This window comes from Paroedura picta, chromosome 7 (genome assembly GCF_049243985.1).
Source record: "Paroedura picta isolate Pp20150507F chromosome 7, Ppicta_v3.0, whole genome shotgun sequence".
NCBI lineage: Eukaryota > Metazoa > Chordata > Lepidosauria > Squamata > Gekkonidae > Paroedura > Paroedura picta.
The window spans coordinates 117,123,863-117,139,138 of record NC_135375.1 but is presented as its reverse complement, the minus strand read 5'-3'; positions in this window follow the sequence as shown (position 1 = coordinate 117,139,138).

Below are 15,276 nucleotides of genomic sequence, written 5' to 3'. Positions count from 1 at the left end.
CACTTTCTCTGTAGAGGTAGGCCCACTGTCTGACTTATAATGTATTTAGGGTCCTGGCCCTCCTTAACAAGGCCTGTAAGCGGCATCCCTTCCTCTCCAGGCAACAGAGGTGAGCTCTGTGTGATGTCATGTCCGTTGCTCTCCACTTTCTCTGTGGAGGTAGGCCCACTTTCTGACTTATAATGTTTTTAGAGTCCGGGCCCTCCTTAACAAGGCCTGTAAGCGGCATCCCTTCCTCTCCAGGCAACAGAGGTGAGCTCTTTGTGACGTCATGTCCGTTGCTCTCCACTTTCTCTGTGGAGGTTGGCCCACTGTCTGACTTATAATGTTTTAGAGATTCCCCCCCCCCCATAACAAGGCCAGTAAGCGGCATCCCTTCCTCTCCAGGCAACAGAGGTGAGCTCTTTGTGATGTCATGTCCGTTGCTCTCCACTTTCTCTATGGAGGTAGGTCCACTGTCTGACTTATAATGTTTTTAGAGTCCGGGCCCTCCTTAACAAGGCCTGTAAGCGGCATCCCTTCCTCTCCAGGCAACAGAGGTGAGCTCTTTGTGATGTCATGTCCGTTGCTCTCCACTCTCTCTATGGAGGTAGGTCCACTGTCTGACTTATAATGTTTTTAGAGTCCGGGCCCTCCTTAACAAGGCCTGTAAGCGGCATCCCTTCCTCTCCAGGCAACAGAGGTGAGCTCTTTGTGACGTCATGTCCGTTGCTCTCCACTTTCTCTGTGGAGGTTGGCCCACTGTCTGACTTATAATGTTTTTAGAGTCCGGGCCCTCCTTAACAAGTCCTGTAAGGGGCACTCCTTCCTCTCCAGGCAACAGAGGTGAGCTCCTTGTGATGTCATGTCCGTTGCTCTCCACTTTCTCTATGGAGGTAGGTCCACTGTCTGACTTATAATGTTTTTAGAGTCCGGGCCCTCCTTAACAAGGCCTGTAAGCGGCATCCCTTCCTCTCCAGGCAACAGAGGTGAGCTCTTTGTGATGTCATGTCCGTTGCTCTCCACTCTCTCTATGGAGGTAGGTCCACTGTCTGACTTATAACGTTTTTAGAGTCCGGGCCCTCCTTAACAAGGCCTGTAAGCGGCATCCCTTCCTCTCCAGGCAACAGAGGTGAGCTCTTTGTGATGTCATGTCCGTTGCTCTCCACTTTCTCTATGGAGGTTGGCCCACTGTCGGACTTATAATGTTTTAGAGATTCTCCTCCCACCCCATAACAAGGCCAGTAAGCGGCATCCCTTCCTCTCCAGGCAACAGAGGTGAGCTCTGTGTGATGTCATGTCCGTTGCTCTCCACTTTCTCTGTGGAGGTAGGCCCACTGTCTGACTTATAATGTTTTTAGAGTCCGGGCCCTCCTTAACAAGGCCTGTAAGGGGCATCCCTTCCTCTCCAGGCAACAGAGGTGAGCTCCTTGTGATGTCATGTCCGTTGCTCTCCACTTTCTCTGTAGAGGTAGACCCACTGTCTGACTTATAATGTTTTTAGAGTCCGGGCCCTCCTTAACAAGGCCTGTAAGCGGCATCCCTTCCTCTCCAGGCAACAGAGGTGAGCTCTTTGTGACGTCATGTCCGTTGCTCTCCACTTTCTCTGTGGAGGTTGGCCCACTGTCTGACTTATAATGTTTTTAGAGTCCGGGCCCTCCTTAACAAGTCCTGTAAGGGGCATTCCTTCCTCTCCAGGCAACAGAGGTGAGCTCCTTGTGATGTCATGTCCGTTGCTCTCCACTTTCTCTGTGCAGGTAGGCCCACTGTCTGACTCATAATGTTTTTAGAGTCCGGGCCCTCGTTAACAAGGCCTGTAAGCGGCATCCCTTCCTCTCCAGGCAACAGAGGTGAGCTCTTTGTGACGTCATGTCCGTTGCTCTCCACTTTCTCTGTGGAGGTTGGCCCACTGTCTGACTTATAATGTTTTAGAGATTCCCCCCCCCCCCATAACAAGGCCAGTAAGCGGCATCCCTTCCTCTCCAGGCAACAGAGGTGAGCTCTTTGTGATGTCATGTCCGTTGCTCTCCACTTTCTCTATGGAGGTAGGTCCACTGTCTGACTTATAATGTTTTTAGAGTCCAGGCCCTCCTTAACAAGGCCTGTAAGCGGCATCCCTTCCTCTCCAGGCAACAGAGGTGAGCTCTTTGTGATGTCATGTCCGTTGCTCTCCACTCTCTCTATGGAGGTAGGTCCACTGTCTGACTTATAATGTTTTTAGAGTCCGGGCCCTCCTTAACAAGGCCTGTAAGCGGCATCCCTTCCTCTCCAGGCAACAGAGGTGAGCTCTTTGTGATGTCATGTCCGTTGCTCTCCACTTTCTCTATGGAGGTTGGCCCACTGTCGGACTTATAATGTTTTAGAGATTCTCCTCCCCCCCCCATAACAAGGCCAGTAAGCGGCATCCCTTCCTCTCCAGGCAACAGAGGTGAGCTCTGTGTGATGTCATGTCCGTTGCTCTCCACTTTCTCTGTGGAGGTAGGCCCACTGTCTGACTTATAATGTTTTTAGAGTCCGGGCCCTCCTTAACAAGGCCTGTAAGCGGCATCCCTTCCTCTCCAGGCAACAGAGGTGAGCTCTTTGTGACGTCATGTCCGTTGCTCTCCACTTTCTCTGTGGAGGTTGGCCCACTGTCTGACTTATAATGTTTTAGAGATTCCCCCCCCCCCATAACAAGGCCAGTAAGCGGCATCCCTTCCTCTCCAGGCAACAGAGGTGAGCTCTTTGTGATGTCATGTCCGTTGCTCTCCACTTTCTCTATGGAGGTAGGTCCACTGTCTGACTTATAATGTTTTTAGAGTCCGGGCCCTCCTTAACAAGGCCTGTAAGCGGCATCCCTTCCTCTCCAGGCAACAGAGGTGAGCTCTTTGTGATGTCATGTCCGTTGCTCTCCACTCTCTCTATGGAGGTAGGTCCACTGTCTGACTTATAATGTTTTTAGAGTCCGGGCCCTCCTTAACAAGGCCTGTAAGCGGCATCCCTTCCTCTCCAGGCAACAGAGGTGAGCTCTTTGTGACGTCATGTCCGTTGCTCTCCACTTTCTCTGTGGAGGTTGGCCCACTGTCTGACTTATAATGTTTTTAGAGTCCGGGCCCTCCTTAACAAGTCCTGTAAGGGGCACTCCTTCCTCTCCAGGCAACAGAGGTGAGCTCCTTGTGATGTCATGTCCGTTGCTCTCCACTTTCTCTATGGAGGTAGGTCCACTGTCTGACTTATAATGTTTTTAGAGTCCGGGCCCTCCTTAACAAGGCCTGTAAGCGGCATCCCTTCCTCTCCAGGCAACAGAGGTGAGCTCTTTGTGATGTCATGTCCGTTGCTCTCCACTCTCTCTATGGAGGTAGGTCCACTGTCTGACTTATAACGTTTTTAGAGTCCGGGCCCTCCTTAACAAGGCCTGTAAGCGGCATCCCTTCCTCTCCAGGCAACAGAGGTGAGCTCTTTGTGATGTCATGTCCGTTGCTCTCCACTTTCTCTATGGAGGTTGGCCCACTGTCGGACTTATAATGTTTTAGAGATTCTCCTCCCACCCCATAACAAGGCCAGTAAGCGGCATCCCTTCCTCTCCAGGCAACAGAGGTGAGCTCTGTGTGATGTCATGTCCGTTGCTCTCCACTTTCTCTGTGGAGGTAGGCCCACTGTCTGACTTATAATGTTTTTAGAGTCCGGGCCCTCCTTAACAAGGCCTGTAAGGGGCATCCCTTCCTCTCCAGGCAACAGAGGTGAGCTCCTTGTGATGTCATGTCCGTTGCTCTCCACTTTCTCTGTAGAGGTAGACCCACTGTCTGACTTATAATGTTTTTAGAGTCCGGGCCCTCCTTAACAAGGCCTGTAAGCGGCATCCCTTCCTCTCCAGGCAACAGAGGTGAGCTCTTTGTGACGTCATGTCCGTTGCTCTCCACTTTCTCTGTGGAGGTTGGCCCACTGTCTGACTTATAATGTTTTTAGAGTCCGGGCCCTCCTTAACAAGTCCTGTAAGGGGCATTCCTTCCTCTCCAGGCAACAGAGGTGAGCTCCTTGTGATGTCATGTCCGTTGCTCTCCACTTTCTCTGTGCAGGTAGGCCCACTGTCTGACTCATAATGTTTTTAGAGTCCGGGCCCTCGTTAACAAGGCCTGTAAGCGGCATCCCTTCCTCTCCAGGCAACAGAGGTGAGCTCTTTGTGACGTCATGTCCGTTGCTCTCCACTTTCTCTGTGGAGGTTGGCCCACTGTCTGACTTATAATGTTTTAGAGATTCCCCCCCCCCCATAACAAGGCCAGTAAGCGGCATCCCTTCCTCTCCAGGCAACAGAGGTGAGCTCTTTGTGATGTCATGTCCGTTGCTCTCCACTTTCTCTATGGAGGTAGGTCCACTGTCTGACTTATAATGTTTTTAGAGTCCAGGCCCTCCTTAACAAGGCCTGTAAGCGGCATCCCTTCCTCTCCAGGCAACAGAGGTGAGCTCTTTGTGATGTCATGTCCGTTGCTCTCCACTCTCTCTATGGAGGTAGGTCCACTGTCTGACTTATAATGTTTTTAGAGTCCGGGCCCTCCTTAACAAGGCCTGTAAGCGGCATCCCTTCCTCTCCAGGCAACAGAGGTGAGCTCTTTGTGATGTCATGTCCGTTGCTCTCCACTTTCTCTATGGAGGTTGGCCCACTGTCGGACTTATAATGTTTTAGAGATTCTCCTCCCCCCCCCATAACAAGGCCAGTAAGCGGCATCCCTTCCTCTCCAGGCAACAGAGGTGAGCTCTGTGTGATGTCATGTCCGTTGCTCTCCACTTTCTCTGTGGAGGTAGGCCCACTGTCTGACTTATAATGTTTTTAGAGTCCGGGCCCTCCTTAACAAGGCCTGTAAGCGGCATCCCTTCCTCTCCAGGCAACAGAGGTGAGCTCTTTGTGACGTCATGTCCGTTGCTCTCCACTTTCCCTGTGGAGGTTGGCCCACTGTCTGACTTATAATGTTTTTAGAGTCCGGGCCCTCCTTAACAAGGCCTGTAAGCACCATCCCTTCCTCTCCAGGCAACAGAGGTGAGCTCTTTGTGACGTCATGTCCGTTGCTCTCCACTTTCTCTGTGGAGGTAGGCCCACTGTCTGACATAATGTTTTTAGAGTCCGGGCCCTCCTTAACAAGGCCTGTAAGGGGCATCCCTTCCTCTCCAGGCAACAGAGGTGAGCTCCTTGTGATGTCATGTCCGTTGCTCTCCACTTTCTCTGTAGAGGTAGACCCACTGTCTGACTTATAATGTTTTTAGAGTCCGGGCCCTCCTTAACAAGGCCTGTAAGCGGCATCCCTTCCTCTCCAGGCAACAGAGGTGAGCTCTTTGTGATGTCATGTCCGTTGCTCTCCACTTTCTCTGTGGAGGTTGGCCCACTGTCTGACTTATAATGTTTTAGAGATTCCCCCCCCCCCATAACAAGGCCAGTAAGCGGCATCCCTTCCTCTCCAGGCAACAGAGGTGAGCTCTTTGTGATGTCATATCCGTTGCTCTCCACTTTCTCTATGGAGGTAGGTCCACTGTCTGACTTATAATGTTTTTAGAGTCCGGGCCCTCCTTAACAAGGCCTGTAAGCGGCATCCCTTCCTCTCCAGGCAACAGAGGTGAGCTCTTTGTGATGTCATGTCCGTTGCTCTCCACTTTCTCTGTGGAGGTTGGCCCACTGTCTGACTTATAATGTTTTAGAGATTCTCCCCCCACCCCATGACAAGGCCAGTAAGCGGCATCCCTTCCTCTCCAGGCAACAGAGGTGAGCTCTTTGTGATGTCATGTCCGTTGCTCTCCACTTTCACTGTGGAGGTTGGCCCACTGTCTGACTTATAATGTTTTTAGAGTCCCCCCCCCCCATACCAAGGCCAGTAAGCGGCGTCCCTTCCTCTCCAGGCAACAGAGGTGAGCTCTTTGTGATGTCATGTCCGTTGCTCTCCACTTTCTCTATGGAGGTAGGTCCACTGTCTGACTTATAATGTTTTTAGAGTCCAGGCCCTCCTTAACAAGGCCTGTAAGCGGCATCCCTTCCTCTCCAGGCAACAGAGGTGAGTTCTTTGTGATGTCATGTCCGTTGCTCTCCACTTTCTCTATGGAGGTAGGTACACTGTCTGACTTTTAATGTTTTAGAGATTCTCCCCCCACCCCATGACAAGGCCAGTAAGCGGCATCCCTTCCTCTCCAGGCAACAGAGGTGAGCTCTTTGTGATGTCATGTCCGTTGCTCTCCACTTTCTCTGTGGAGGTTGGCCCACTGTCTGACTTATAATGTTTTTTGGAGTCCCCCCCCCCTCCTTAACAAGGCCTGTAAGCGGCATCCCTTCCTCTCCAGGCAACAGAGGTGAGCTCTTTGTGATGTCATGTCCGTTGCTCTCCACTTTCTCTGTGGAGGTTGGCCCACTGTCTGACTTATAATGTTTTAGAGATTCCACCCCCCCCCCCCATAACAAGGCCAGTAAGCGGCATCCTTTCCTCTCCAGGCAACAGAGGTGAGTTCTTTGTGATGTCATGTCCGTTGCTCTCCACTTTCTCTGTGGAGGTAGGCCCACTGTCTGACTTATAATGTTTTTAGAGTCCGGGACCTCCTTAACAAGGCCTGTAAGCGGCATCCCTTCCTCTCCAGGCAACAGAGGTAAGCTCTTTGTGATGTCATGTCCGTTGCTCTCCACTTTCTCTGTGGAGGTTGGCCCACTGTCTGACTTATAATGTTTTAGAGATTCCCCCCCCCCCATAACAAGGCCAGTAAGCGGCATCCCTTCCTCTCCAGGCAACAGAGGTGAGCTCTTTGTGATGTCTTGTCCGTTGCTCTCCACTTTCTCTATGGAGGTAGGTCCACTCTCTGACTTATAATGTTTTAGAGATTCTCCTCCCACCCCATAACAAGGCCTGTAAGCGGCATCCCTTCCTCTCCAGGCAACAGAGGTGAGCTCTTTGTGATGTCATGTCCGTTGCTCTCCACTTTCTCTGTGGAGGTAGGCCCACTGTCTGACTTATAATGTATTTAGGGTCCTGGCCCTCCTTAACAAGGCCTGTAAGCGGCATCCCTTCCTCTCCAGGCAACAGAGGTGAGCTCTGTGTGATGTCATGTCCGTTGCTCTCCACTTTCTCTGTGGAGGTAGGCCCACTTTCTGACTTATAATGTTTTTAGAGTCCGGGCCCTCCTTAACAAGGCCTGTAAGCGGCATCCCTTCCTCTCCAGGCAACAGAGGTGAGCTCTTTGTGACGTCATGTCCGTTGCTCTCCACTTTCTCTGTGGAGGTTGGCCCACTGTCTGACTTATAATGTTTTTAGAGTCCGGGCCCTCCTTAACAAGGCCTGTAAGCGCCATCCCTTCCTCTCCAGGCAACAGAGGTGAGCTCTTTGTGACGTCATGTCCGTTGCTCTCCACTTTCTCTGTGGAGGTAGGCTCACTGTCTGACATAATGTTTTTAGAGTCCGGGCCCTCCTTAACAAGGCCTGTAAGCGGCATCCCTTCCTCTCCAGGCAACAGAGGTGAGCTCTTTGTGACGTCATGTCCGTTGCTCTCCACTTTCTCTGTGGAGGTTGGCCCACTGTCTGACTTATAATGTTTTTAGAGTCCGGGCCCTCCTTAACAAGGCCTGTAAGCGCCATCCCTTCCTCTCCAGGCAACAGAGGTGAGCTCTTTGTGACGTCATGTCCGTTGCTCTCCACTTTCTCTGTGGAGGTTGGCCCACTGTCTGACTTATAATGTTTTAGAGATTCCCCCCCCCCCCATAACAAGGCCAGTAAGCGGCATCCCTTCCTCTCCAGGCAACAGAGGTGAGCTCTTTGTGATGTCATGTCCGTTGCTCTCCACTTTCTCTATGGAGGTAGGTCCACTGTCTGACTTATAATGTTTTTAGAGTCCGGGCCCTCCTTAACAAGGCCTGTAAGCGGCATCCCTTCCTCTCCAGGCAACAGAGTTGAGCTCTTTGTGATGTCATGTCCGTTGCTCTCCACTCTCTCTATGGAGGTAGGTCCACTGTCTGACTTATAATGTTTTTAGAGTCCGGGCCCTCCTTAACAAGGCCTGTAAGCGGCATCCCTTCCTCTCCAGGCAACAGAGGTGAGCTCTTTGTGATGTCATGTCCGTTGCTTTCCACTTTCTCTATGGAGGTTGGCCCACTGTCTGACTTATAATGTTTTAGAGATTCTCCTCCCACCCCATAACAAGGCCAGTAAGCGGCATCCCTTCCTCTCCAGGCAACAGAGGTGAGCTCTGTGTGATGTCATGTCCGTTGCTCTCCACTTTCACTGTGGAGGTTGGCCCACTGTCTGACTTATAATGTTTTTAGAGTCCCCCCCCCCCCATACCAAGGCCAGTAAGCGGCGTCCCTTCCTCTCCAGGCAACAGAGGTGAGCTCTTTGTGATGTCATGTCCGTTGCTCTCCACTTTCTCTATGGAGGTAGGTCCACTGTCTGACTTATAATGTTTTTAGAGTCCAGGCCCTCCTTAACAAGGCCTGTAAGCGGCATCCCTTCCTCTCCAGGCAACAGAGGTGAGTTCTTTGTGATGTCATGTCCGTTGCTCTCCACTTTCTCTATGGAGGTAGGTACACTGTCTGACTTTTAATGTTTTAGAGATTCTCCCCCCACCCCATGACAAGGCCAGTAAGCGGCATCCCTTCCTCTCCAGGCAACAGAGGTGAGCTCTTTGTGATGTCATGTCCGTTGCTCTCCACTTTCTCTGTGGAGGTTGGCCCACTGTCTGACTTATAATGTTTTTTGGAGTCCCCCCCCCTCCTTAACAAGGCCTGTAAGCGGCATCCCTTCCTCTCCAGGCAACAGAGGTGAGCTCTTTGTGATGTCATGTCCGTTGCTCTCCACTTTCTCTGTGGAGGTTGGCCCACTGTCTGACTTATAATGTTTTAGAGATTCCACCCCCCCCCCCCATAACAAGGCCAGTAAGCGGCATCCCTTCCTCTCCAGGCAACAGAGGTGAGTTCTTTGTGATGTCATGTCCGTTGCTCTCCACTTTCTCTGTGGAGGTAGGCCCACTGTCTGACTTATAATGTTTTTAGAGTCCGGGACCTCCTTAACAAGGCCTGTAAGCGGCATCCCTTCCTCTCCAGGCAACAGAGGTAAGCTCTTTGTGATGTCATGTCCGTTGCTCTCCACTTTCTCTGTGGAGGTTGGCCCACTGTCTGACTTATAATGTTTTAGAGATTCCCCCCCCCCCATAACAAGGCCAGTAAGCGGCATCCCTTCCTCTCCAGGCAACAGAGGTGAGCTCTTTGTGATGTCTTGTCCGTTGCTCTCCACTTTCTCTATGGAGGTAGGTCCACTCTCTGACTTATAATGTTTTAGAGATTCTCCTCCCACCCCATAACAAGGCCTGTAAGCGGCATCCCTTCCTCTCCAGGCAACAGAGGTGAGCTCTTTGTGATGTCATGTCCGTTGCTCTCCACTTTCTCTGTGGAGGTAGGCCCACTGTCTGACTTATAATGTATTTAGGGTCCTGGCCCTCCTTAACAAGGCCTGTAAGCGGCATCCCTTCCTCTCCAGGCAACAGAGGTGAGCTCTGTGTGATGTCATGTCCGTTGCTCTCCACTTTCTCTGTGGAGGTAGGCCCACTTTCTGACTTATAATGTTTTTAGAGTCCGGGCCCTCCTTAACAAGGCCTGTAAGCGGCATCCCTTCCTCTCCAGGCAACAGAGGTGAGCTCTTTGTGACGTCATGTCCGTTGCTCTCCACTTTCTCTGTGGAGGTTGGCCCACTGTCTGACTTATAATGTTTTTAGAGTCCGGGCCCTCCTTAACAAGGCCTGTAAGCGCCATCCCTTCCTCTCCAGGCAACAGAGGTGAGCTCTTTGTGACGTCATGTCCGTTGCTCTCCACTTTCTCTGTGGAGGTAGGCTCACTGTCTGACATAATGTTTTTAGAGTCCGGGCCCTCCTTAACAAGGCCTGTAAGCGGCATCCCTTCCTCTCCAGGCAACAGAGGTGAGCTCTTTGTGACGTCATGTCCGTTGCTCTCCACTTTCTCTGTGGAGGTTGGCCCACTGTCTGACTTATAATGTTTTTAGAGTCCGGGCCCTCCTTAACAAGGCCTGTAAGCGCCATCCCTTCCTCTCCAGGCAACAGAGGTGAGCTCTTTGTGACGTCATGTCCGTTGCTCTCCACTTTCTCTGTGGAGGTTGGCCCACTGTCTGACTTATAATGTTTTAGAGATTCCCCCCCCCCAATAACAAGGCCAGTAAGCGGCATCCCTTCCTCTCCAGGCAACAGAGGTGAGCTCTTTGTGATGTCATGTCCGTTGCTCTCCACTTTCTCTATGGAGGTAGGTCCACTGTCTGACTTATAATGTTTTTAGAGTCCGGGCCCTCCTTAACAAGGCCTGTAAGCGGCATCCCTTCCTCTCCAGGCAACAGAGTTGAGCTCTTTGTGATGTCATGTCCGTTGCTCTCCACTCTCTCTATGGAGGTAGGTCCACTGTCTGACTTATAATGTTTTTAGAGTCCGGGCCCTCCTTAACAAGGCCTGTAAGCGGCATCCCTTCCTCTCCAGGCAACAGAGGTGAGCTCTTTGTGATGTCATGTCCGTTGCTTTCCACTTTCTCTATGGAGGTTGGCCCACTGTCTGACTTATAATGTTTTAGAGATTCTCATCCCACCCCATAACAAGGCCAGTAAGCGGCATCCCTTCCTCTCCAGGCAACAGAGGTGAGCTCTGTGTGATGTCATGTCCGTTGCTCTCCACTTTCTCTGTGGAGCTAGGCCCACTGTCTGACTTATAATGTTTTTAGAGTCCGGGCCCTCCTTAACAAGGCCTGTAAGCGGCATCCCTTCCTCTCCAGGCAACAGAGGTGAGCTCTTTGTGACGTCATGTCCGTTGCTCTCCACTTTCTCTGTGGAGGTTGGCCCACTGTCTGACTTATAATGTTTTTAGAGTCCGGGCCCTCCTTAACAAGGCCTGTAAGGGGCATTCCTTCCTCTCCAGGCAACAGAGGTGAGCTCCTTGTGATGTCATGTCCGTTGCTCTCCACTTTCTCTGTGGAGGTAGGCCCACTGTCTGACTCATAATGTTTTTAGAGTCCGGGCCCTCGTTAACAAGGCCTGTAAGCGGCATCCCTTCCTCTCCAGGCAACAGAGGTGAGCTCTTTGTGACGTCATGTCCGTTGCTCTCCACTTTCTCTGTGGAGGTTGGCCCACTGTCTGACTTATAATGTTTTAGAGATTCCCCCCCCCATAACAAGGCCAGTAAGCGGCATCCCTTCCTCTCCAGGCAACAGAGGTGAGCTCTTTGTGATGTCATGTCCGTTGCTCTCCACTTTCTCTATGGAGGTAGGTCCACTGTCTGACTTATAATGTTTTTAGAGTCCGGGCCCTCCTTAACAAGGCCTGTAAGCGGCATCCCTTCCTCTCCAGGCAACAGAGGTGAGCTCTTTGTGATGTCATGTCCGTTGCTCTCCACTCTCTCTATGGAGGTAGGTCCACTGTCTGACTTATAATGTTTTTAGAGTCCGGGCCCTCCTTAACAAGGCCTGTAAGCGGCATCCCTTCCTCTCCAGGCAACAGAGGTGAGCTCTTTGTGATGTCATGTCCGTTGCTCTCCACTTTCTCTATGGAGGTTGGCCCACTGTCTGACTTATAATGTTTTAGAGATTCTCCTCCCACCCCATAACAAGGCCAGTAAGCGGCATCCCTTCCTCTCCAGGCAACAGAGGTGAGCTCTGTGTGATGTCATGTCCGTTGCTCTCCACTTTCTCTGTGGAGGTAGGCCCACTGTCTGACTTATAATGTTTTTAGAGTCCGGGCCCTCCTTAACAAGGCCTGTAAGCGGCATCCCTTCCTCTCCAGGCAACAGAGGTGAGCTCTTTGTGACGTCATGTCCGTTGCTCTCCACTTTCTCTGTGGAGGTTGGCCCACTGTCTGACTTATAATGTTTTTAGAGTCCGGGCCCTCTTAACAAGGCCTGTAAGCACCATCCCTTCCTCTCCAGGCAACAGAGGTGAGCTCTTTGTGACGTCATGTCCGTTGCTCTCCACTTTCTCTGTGGAGGTAGGCCCACTGTCTGACATAATGTTTTTAGAGTCCGGGCCCTCCTTAACAAGGCCTGTAAGGGGCATCCCTTCCTCTCCAGGCAACAGAGGTGAGCTCCTTGTGATGTCATGTCCGTTGCTCTCCACTTTCTCTGTAGAGGTAGACCCACTGTCTGACTTATAATGTTTTTAGAGTCCGGGCCCTCCTTAACAAGGCCTGTAAGCGGCATCCCTTCCTCTCCAGGCAACAGAGGTGAGCTCTTTGTGATGTCATGTCCGTTGCTCTCCACTTTCTCTGTGGAGGTTGGCCCACTGTCTGACTTATAATGTTTTAGAGATTCCCCCCCCCCCCATAACAAGGCCAGTAAGCGGCATCCCTTCCTCTCCAGGCAACAGAGGTGAGCTCTTTGTGATGTCATGTCCGTTGCTCTCCACTTTCTCTATGGAGGTAGGTCCACTGTCTGACTTATAATGTTTTTAGAGTCCGGGCCCTCCTTAACAAGGCCGGTAAGCGGCATCCCTTCCTCTCCAGGCAGCAGAGGTGAGCTCTTTGTGATGTCATGTCCGTTGCTCTCCACTTTCTCTATGGAGGTAGGCCCACTGTCTGACTTATAATGTTTTAGAGATTGTCCCCCCACCCCATAACAAGGCCTGTAAGCGGCATCCCTTCCTCTCCAGGCAACAGAGGTGAGCTCTGTGTGATGTCATGTCCATTGCTCTCCACTTTCTCTGTGGAGGTAGGCCCACTGTCTGACTTATAATGTTTTTAGAGTCCTGGCCCTCCTTAACAAGGCCTGTAAGGGGCATCCCTTCCTCTCCAGGCAACAGAGGTGAGCTCCTTGTGATGTCATGTCCATTGCTCTCCACTTTCTCTTTGGAGGTAGGCCCACTGTCTGACTTATAATGTTTTTAGAGTCCTGGCCCTCCTTAACAAGGCCTGTAAGCGGCATCCCGTCCTCTCCAGGCAACAGAGGTGAGCTCTTTGTGATGTCATGTCCGTTGCTCTCCACTTTCTCTGTGGAGGTAGGCCCACTGTCTGACTTATAATGTTTTTAGAGTCCTGGCCCTCCTTAACAAGGCCTGTAAGCGGCATCCCTTCCTCTCCGGGCAACAGAGTTGAGCTCTGTGTGATGTCATGTCCGTTGCTCTCCACTTTCTCTGTGGAGGTAGGCCCACTGTCTGACTTACAATGTTTTTAGAGTCCTGGCCCTCCTTAACAAGGCCTGTAAGCGGCATCCCTTCCTCTCCGGGCAACAGAGGTGAGCTCTTTGTGATGTCATGTCCGTTGCTCTCCACTTTCTCTGTGGAGGTAGGCCCACTGTCTGACTTATAATGTTTTTAGAGTCCTGGCCCTCCTTAACAAGGCCTGTAAGCGGCATCCCTTCCTCTCCAGGCAACAGAGGTGAGCTCTTTGTGATGTCATGTCCGTTGCTCTCCACTTTCTCTGTGGAGGTAGGCCCACTGTCTGACTTATAATGTTTTTAGAGTCCTGGCCCTCCTTAACAAGGCCTATAAGCGGCATCCCTTCCTCTCCAGGCAACAGAGGTGAGCTCTGTTTGATGTCATGTCCGTTGCTCTCCACTTTCTCTGTGGAGGTTGGCCCACTGTCTGACTTATAATGTTTTTAGAGTCCTGGCCCTCCTTAACAAGGCCTGTAAGCGCCATCCCTTCCTCTCCAGGCAACAGAGGTGAGCTCTTTGTGACGTCATGTCCGTTGCTCACCAGTTTCTCTGTGGAGTTTGGCTCAGTGTCTGACTTATAATGTTTTTAGAGTCCCCCCCCCTCCTTAACAAGGCCTGTAAGCGGCATCCCTTCCTCTCCAGGCAACAGAGGTGAGCTCTTTGTGATGTCATGTCCGTTGCTCTCCACTTTCTCTGTGGAGGTAGGCCCACTGTCTGACTTATAATGTTTTTAGAGTCCGGGCCCTCCTTAACAAGGCCTGTAAGCGCCATCCCTTCCACTCCAGGCAACAGAGGTGAGCTCTTTGTGACGTCATGTCCGTTGCTCTCCACTTTCTCTGTGGAGGTAGGCCCACTGTCTGACTTATAATGTTTTTAGAGTCCTGGCCCTCCTTAACAAGGCCTGTAAGCGGCATCCCGTCCTCTCCAGGCAACAGAGGTGAGCTCTTTGTGATGTCATGTCCGTTGCTCTCCACTTTCTCTGTGGAGGTAGGCCCACTGTCTGACTTATAATGTTTTTAGAGTCCTCGCCCTCCTTAACAAGGCCTGTAAGCGGCATCCCTTCCTCTCCGGGCAACAGAGTTGAGCTCTGTGTGATGTCATGTCCGTTGCTCTCCACTTTCTCTGTGGAGGTAGGCCCACTGTCTGACTTACAATGTTTTTAGAGTCCTGGCCCTCCTTAACAAGGCCTGTAAGCGGCATCCCTTCCTCTCCGGGCAACAGAGGTGAGCTCTTTGTGATGTCATGTCCGTTGCTCTCCACTTTCTCTGTGGAGGTAGGCCCACTGTCTGACTTATAATGTTTTTAGAGTCCTGGCCCTCCTTAACAAGGCCTGTAAGCGGCATCCCTTCCTCTCCAGGCAACAGAGGTGAGCTCTTTGTGATGTCATGTCCGTTGCTCTCCACTTTCTCTGTGGAGGTAGGCCCACTGTCTGACTTATAATGTTTTTAGAGTCCTGGCCCTCCTTAACAAGGCCTATAAGCGGCATCCCTTCCTCTCCAGGCAACAGAGGTGAGCTCTGTTTGATGTCATGTCCGTTGCTCTCCACTTTCTCTGTGGATGTTGGCCCACTGTCTGATTTATAATGTTTTTAGAGTCCTGGCCCTCCTTAACAAGGCCTGTAAGCGCCATCCCTTCCTCTCCAGGCAACAGAGGTGAGCTCTTTGTGACGTCATGTCCGTTGCTCACCAGTTTCTCTGTGGAGTTTGGCTCAGTGTCTGACTTATAATGTTTTTAGAGTCCCCCCCCCTCCTTAACAAGGCCTGTAAGCGGCATCCCTTCCTCTCCAGGCAACAGAGGTGAGCTCTTTGTGATGTCATGTCCGTTGCTCTCCACTTTCTCTGTGGAGGTAGGCCCACTGTCTGACTTATAATGTTTTTAGAGTCCGGGCCCTCCTTAACAAGGCCTGTAAGCGCCATCCCTTCCACTCCAGGCAACAGAGGTGAGCTCTTTGTGACGTCATGTCCGTTGCTCTCCACTTTCTCTGTGGAGGTAGGCCCACTGTCTGACTTATAATATTTTTAGAGTCCGGGCCCTCCTTAACAAGGCCTGTAAGCGGCATCCCTTCCTCTCCAGGCAACAGAGGTGAGCTCTGTGTGATGTCATGTCCGTTGCTCTCCACTTTCTCTGTGGAGGTAGGCCCACTGTCTGACTTATAATGTTTTTAGAGTCCGG